Genomic DNA, 7,040 nt, shown 5'->3' on the forward strand with positions numbered 1-7,040 from the left:
AAAATAACATCATCACCCATCCCCTTCCAATGTGAAAGCCACCTCCGCACAGAAAAATGTTCCTTCTTCTGGATAGGCGTGGGGGTAGGTATGGAGTGGGAGCCCCTAATAAGTGAAGCATTTACCTTCCCATACCCGAGACGTGGAGAGTACAGCATTGCCGTTCTCCCCCTGACAACTTGCTTCTGCCCACGTCATTGCCATTAAAAACATGACATAAGGAAATACTGGAAATATCAAGTATCATGGTGTGGATATAAAGCCAGAGCACTAGGCGGAGAGTAAAAGAGAAAAGGAAACAGGAAGAAACAGAGGGAGAGGAAGGGAATGAAAGAACAAGAAGAAAAGGGAGAATTTGCTAAATTTTCAGCCAACTTTTTGGTTATGGAGAACCAGACTCAATGGCACAAATTCCCAGATTTTTAATGACAATGAAAAGGTTAAATAATAATCACAACTAAGAGTTATGTAGCCTTACTGTGTGTGATGCACCTTTACATGTGTATGTATTAGCAACCTGATGAGTTAGGTACAATTTTAATGCATAAGAAAGCTGAGGCATAGAGATGTTAAGAAATTATGGAGTAGGACTCAAACCCAAGCAGTCTGGCTCCAGAGCTTGAACCTGGAGCATTATGCTGCAGAGGCTTGCTGGCTTCTCTGCTCGAACGCTCTCCACGGTGCCAAATGCTCAATTAGAAGGAAGCAATGCATCTATTAGGCAATCTCATCTGCATGACCACAAACAGAACACACCCCTTTCTGATAAAAATATTTCTGATAAAAATATTATCAACCTGTGTATACATTATATACTCAGGGATTAAGGAACATGACCCTATAAATAAAATGAAATAAAATAGAATTGGTTGCTCAGGCAAGTAGAGTAATTTCAATGCCCCATTTTAATCTTGCTCTGAAGCCTGGCACAATAAATCCTGAACACTGCCTCAAGCACTATGGGCCATACACACTCCATAGTTGAATAGAAGGCAGAATTTCTGCCCATCAAGGCAATTATAGTCTAAGGAGGAATTTTCCAGCACTTTCCACATGGCCCTGTCTGTCATGATAACTCGACATATTTCAGCGGTTTCTCCCTGCAGTTGACAAAGTACAAAATTGGAAGGTCAGATGCCTTGTAGGTTAAGGAATAATTGCTTAATGGCTGAAGTTATGAAAACCTGCTTCTAGAATCTTGCTTCCTCCAGAAAGCACAGCCCTAGCCAGAGCTCCCCAAGAGACAAAAAGAGGGTTATCCTAAAAGAGGTACTTACCTGCAATTTCTCTGTGCAGGTCTTTTTCTCTTTTCTAACTAAATGAATGCCAGTGTAGGAAAAACTTGTAAGAAAATCTCTTTCAAATAAAGTCAACTTCCAAAAACTAAGGTTTAATTCAAACCACAAATTCTATTTAAAAATCAGACAGGCAGAGAATTCAGAATAGGACAGACTCTATTAAAAGATTGGAAGGAAAAAAAGAAGAAAAAGAAGAAAGAAACTCATAAATGGAAAAACAATGACCAATTGTAGCAGAAAGTCAACACAATTAAGAACCCCAAACTGCCTGGCCTCTGCATTTTCAGGGTTTTCTGTCAGTGTATGCTACTATGAAATACTCATTTGGTAGCCATAGAGCCTTTTATTCCGTAATATGACTGGAGTCATTTTTTTTTTTTTACAGATGAACTCAGTGATTGCCTACCTGATCTCAACTCTTGAGCAATTAACAATGACTAATGTCACCAGCATTAACTCATGTTAAGCAAGCATACTTACTAGACCAAGCAAGGTATACTTGGTAGATAACTTTATATGGGATTTCAAAGAGCAACAAAGGAAATGACTCAGTGTCATTATTTTTATCTCTGCAGAGAAAGTTCTTAGCATTCTCTGAAAGTCTTGTGAAACGTATCATAGTAAGAAAAACTTTAACATGATTAAAGAAATTGAGAATGAAGGCCAGGCTATCCACCAGTTGGTAAAAGAATATGGTTATATTTCAGGTGTCCAACAATGGCATAATACAATAGGCAAATACATCATTCAAAGGCAAGAACACTTTAGCACGTTAGCAGACATAGGCTACTAGACCAGAAATAAAGAGATAGGTTTAAACTTGGACTCAAACTAGAAGTCAGACAGAAGATTTACCAAGTGCAGACATTCTCAGGATTCTCTGGGGTGCAATAGGAGACGGATATTTTCTGATTACTTTAAATTCTGTATTCACACACAATGATGTGAAGGAGGCTTTTCTGTCGACCACTGCCTAATGCCAGAGTGTGGCCAGCTGTTTGGCTTCCTGGCCCAGGTGGGCACGCCTAAGAATTACATCCGAAGAAAAGGCACCACATTCTTCTTCTTATTTTTTTTTGAGGGTGCCAAAAAGCATTTATTTAGTTACTGAGGTAAACATGTGCTTTGGCTTGTTTAATCCTCTTAAAAACACCATGAGAGAGCAATGATCATTCCCACTTTGTGGATTAAAAAATTGAGGTTAGTGAAGACATGTTGCTACATGACTTTTCACAACTAACAGTGCCAGAGCACTGACTGCCCAGCTCTTGAGTGACTCGAGCCCACCACCCGCAGTTGAGGACTGAGCACTCAGTCTGTGAGGTGGAGGTCACAGGTTCATTCCCACTGCTGGCCAATTAGCTGTTCCACAGCCTCAAACAGCTGCCTGCACATGGAACCAGCTGGTCACCACCGAGTCCAAGGAAACAGAGTGGCAGGATTAGTGTAAACCTATCCCTGTGAATAAAAAACAGCATGAACCCTGAGGATGAATAAGTAGCACTATCTTCTTGTGCAAAGAAGAGCACGTTATTGTAGAATCGTGCCATGCACATTGTAGATGCAACCCCTTAGCTATGCCCTTAGAACTTGGAAGGACAGGAAGACACAGTTCACCACCAGAAATAAAACTTTGACACTCAAGCCAGCCCACAGAGGGAGGAGGTGGGGCAAAAAGGTTCCTTACTTTCTCCCTCCAGTCAGGATGGGTGTCAAGAAGTTGCTCCTCTCTGGTCTCCCGCCCTCCCCTCTCCTCTCTCAATGGTCTCCCAGACATATTGCCCTCCCTCTCCCCACCCCCATTTCCCTTCTTCCCCTTGGCCCCTGACAATGGCTTCCATCTGGCTCTCTTTTGAGGGAGGAGTGGAGGTTTTGGTGTTTCAGATATTACTGGATAAGGGAAAATTATCCTTTCCAGACCAGCATCAAAGTGAAACACTGACAGGATAAATAAATCTTCCTCTGTGTAATATTGACCACTTCAAATGGCCTAACTCTGTCCATCTCCCCAGAGTCAGCTACTGGTTATTCCAGCCTGCAGGAGGCAGGGTCCTGAGGGTCTAAGCATCGGGGACAGCAGGTCAGGAAAGATGCCTCATCAGGCTTTACAAGTTACAGGAAGTTTCTCCAGACTAGGTTAGTGTTGAACCAATTTTTTTCCCTTTTTTTTCCTTTCTTTTCTTTTCTCTTCTTTTTATTTTATTTTTTAAATTTACATCCAAATTAGTTAATTAGTTAGCATATAGTGCAACAATGATTTCAGGAGTAGATTCCTTAATGCACGCAATGGCACATTGTGTACACATTAGTTCTGCAGACATTAAATGATCAGAAACGTATGTTTCAATCTTGAAAGAATTTCCACGAAAAGAAAATTGCAGAATAAAATGTATTAGTATGATTCCATTCAAAAACAATCAACAAACTCATTAAAGGAACAGAGTTGTATCAACGGAAAATGTATAGATGTATAGATACCAAACTACATTGTTTTTGTGTGTTGGAAAGGTAAGATTGAACAATTATTGTCAGATTTTCCTTCAGACAGCTAGGTGTTGTTTGAACTATTACAACAAATATGCTTTTCTTTTGTAATAGAAAAAAATAATTTTATTTTAGAGAAATTTTATTTCATCCATAAACTTTTCTTAAGTTAAGCCCATTCAACTTAGAAGTGAAGCAAATACAGGGTGCCTGGGTGGCTCAGTTGGTTAAGCATCCGACTTCGGCTCAGGTCATGATCTCATGGTTTGTGGGTTCAAGCCCCACATCGGGCTCTGTGCTGACAGCTCGGAGTCTGGAGCCTGCTTCAGATTCTGTGTTTCCAGCTCTCTCTGCCCCTCCCCCACTCATGCTCTGTCTCTCTCACTCGCTCTCAAAAATAAATAAACATTAAAATAAAAAAGAAGTGAAGCAAAGACGACTCATACGGGGGTAGACCAAGAGACATTTGACCCTCCCTTCCTTACTTTATTAATGTAGGGAATGAAGTTCAGAGATTTAAGTGACTTGTCCAAGGTCACACAGTGGTGGGTGGTGGAGGAAGACTAGACTCCTTTTTCCTGGCGCCAAATGTAGTGCTTTCTCCTGTATTGCTCAAACTTGGTCATCCGAGTGACCAAACAGAAGAGACTCAACTTCATTCTCAAAAAATTGGAGAATACTCCCTAAAAATGCAAATAACTTCATTGTGGCATCAAGTTTTACTTTAAGAACGAATACCACATAAATAAACAACTGCCACATGCAACAATATAGATGAATCTTACAAACACAATGCTAGGAAAAGAATCCACCTGCAAAGGGCACATATTAAATGATGGCTACCCCAGATGATGGTGCCAGGGCAGGTGCAGATGGGGGCTCTGGAAAGGCTCCACTTCTTCCTGGGGGTGCTGATCGCATAGATGCATCCACTGTGTGAAAGTACAGCAAGCTGTATGCTTATGAGTGTTCGCTTTTCTGTACACGGGTTATGTAATATGTTCATTAAAAAAACTAATGTGAGTTTTACATGCATAATATTCCCATAATATTCCCATTTGTTTTCATATATATTTTTTTCAAGTCTTGAAATAAAGTTGACTGTTTATAGAAATATGCTATATTCATTTTGTCACTTCACATAGCACTTGGTAAACTCTGGATGTCTCTAGAAGGGTCAATATCCTGGTATTGATGAGAGGCATGGGGTCATGGTCATCTCTGGCTGTTCCAGAACAGTCAATAGAGTGTTCCAGAGCTTGGACAATGGAGTTACACCGCCTGAGTTTGAATAATGACTCCACCTTTCCCGGCTATAAACTAAGCACTAGTAACGTAACTTCCTTATACCCCCAAAAGGGTATATACCACAATTGGGGTTTGAGGATTAAATCAGATAATCTGTTTAAAGCATTTAGTATAGACCTGGTCCATAGTAAGCATGGGAATAAAGGTTAATTATTGCTAACTACTGTCATGCTGTGAGCAAATTTTAACCCTTCTCCCTTACATGTGCCTGTCCTGTCCTCACCCCCAAAACCAGGACACCACACATTGCTTTATACATATCAGGTGCTCAATAGTTTTTCAGTTGAGTTGGAGCCAGTGATTCTCCGTGGTCTGTAGGAGGGAGTCCAGTCTCCTTAGTTTTAATTTAAGGTTGTCCCCATTTCAGTTCCAACCTATTTTCCAGCTTCAGTTTCTTCACTGTCCTATATGAATCCCGTGTCCCGATCATACAAGTCTGAAACCAATTCCAGTATGAAGTGTGACTTTCACTTTTCTCAGTGTTTCTTTGCTTATGTCTTGTATTCTCCCACTCCTTCAGAGAGCCTTCCTCTTCTGTACCTTCTATAACTTAAGGAATCTTTTAAGACTGAGATTGAATTGATCTCCTATGGCAATGCTTCCAATCTTTCTTAATTCACAAAACCCTTTGAGACTCTGGCAATTTTAATTTGACAATTCTCCTGGAAATAAATATGTACTTATATACAAAATGTCCCCCTGAACCCCGGTCCAGCCCCCCCCCCCACCCCATCTACAGTCCTTCAGCCATCATCACCGTCACAAAGTGACTCTTAGTCTCTTTCCCCACAGTAATTCCTCTCTGGACTAATACATTGCTGCTTCTTTTACTATTTATGTCCACTTTCATGTGTCTTTTTCCCTCACACTCAGAATGTAAGATAGCCCATTATATCATGCAAGAGATTCCTGGGTCAAAAGAGATCTCTGAATACATACTCTTTAAAAGGTCAGGGGTCATCAGTCAAGAAAAAGACTTTGCTTTAAGCTCAGAAAGCCGACCATTTTCTGCCAGCAGCCAGGGGTGATCAAGGGTATGAGGAGATCCGACTTTCACCGTTGAGCATGTAGGCTTAGCAGAGTTACAAGGAAAGAGAAGTCAGCCAGATACATTTCAAGCCTGGGGACCCTTATATTTATAACAACATGTTTTCCTAGTAACAGTTTATTTTGCTGAAAACATTTAAATAAAAACTTCCAGAGCCTCTTTGAGAAGATGGTTTTGCATTCCCCAATCAAGCACCTGCCTGATTTTAATGTGCTACTATTTTAGTCCCTGTAAACATATACCCCCTTCCATAAGACTGGAATGGGTTTCTGTATCATTATCACACACACAGCATCTAAGAATAGAAATAGGTGCACAGGATTTTTTTTGGCTAACTCTGCTGAACTCTCTGCCTTCAAGAGCGAGGGAAGCAAACATGGGCAAGAAAACCATTTCTCACTCAACACAACACACTCCTAATGCAACAGTTCACAAAACATTCTGGATATGTTCTGGATAAAATCTGAGACTCATCAAAAATGCTCCTGAATCACTCTAACCTCATTTCCTTCTCTATTCCTAGTGAATTCCAGGATCTGACAGGCCCCACCTTAGCAACAATCAGATTTGGATTAGTTCTTGGGACATCCATCCCATGGGCTTTCTTTCTGTCTGAAGGGTCATTTAATTCACAGAGGAGTCACAGGCAGCTTGGGCTTCTGAGACTGTGCTCAAGGTAAAAGAAAGTGGGGTCAAAATTACGCTTGGAACTCCCTTAAGTTGTTCATAAAGTTTGATTTCAAGGTTTTGAGTATACAACCTATAAAATATAATATGTGAATCTGCATAATTATGTACAATATGTAATATATAAGTGCACATGTTTATTCTATATATAATAAATATAAAATAACATTTGATAACATGCTATTTCCTAGCTTCCCACCCCCACAGAGTGGTTG

Source organism: Panthera uncia, chromosome B1, assembly GCF_023721935.1.
Source record: "Panthera uncia isolate 11264 chromosome B1, Puncia_PCG_1.0, whole genome shotgun sequence".
Taxonomy (NCBI): domain Eukaryota; kingdom Metazoa; phylum Chordata; class Mammalia; order Carnivora; family Felidae; genus Panthera; species Panthera uncia.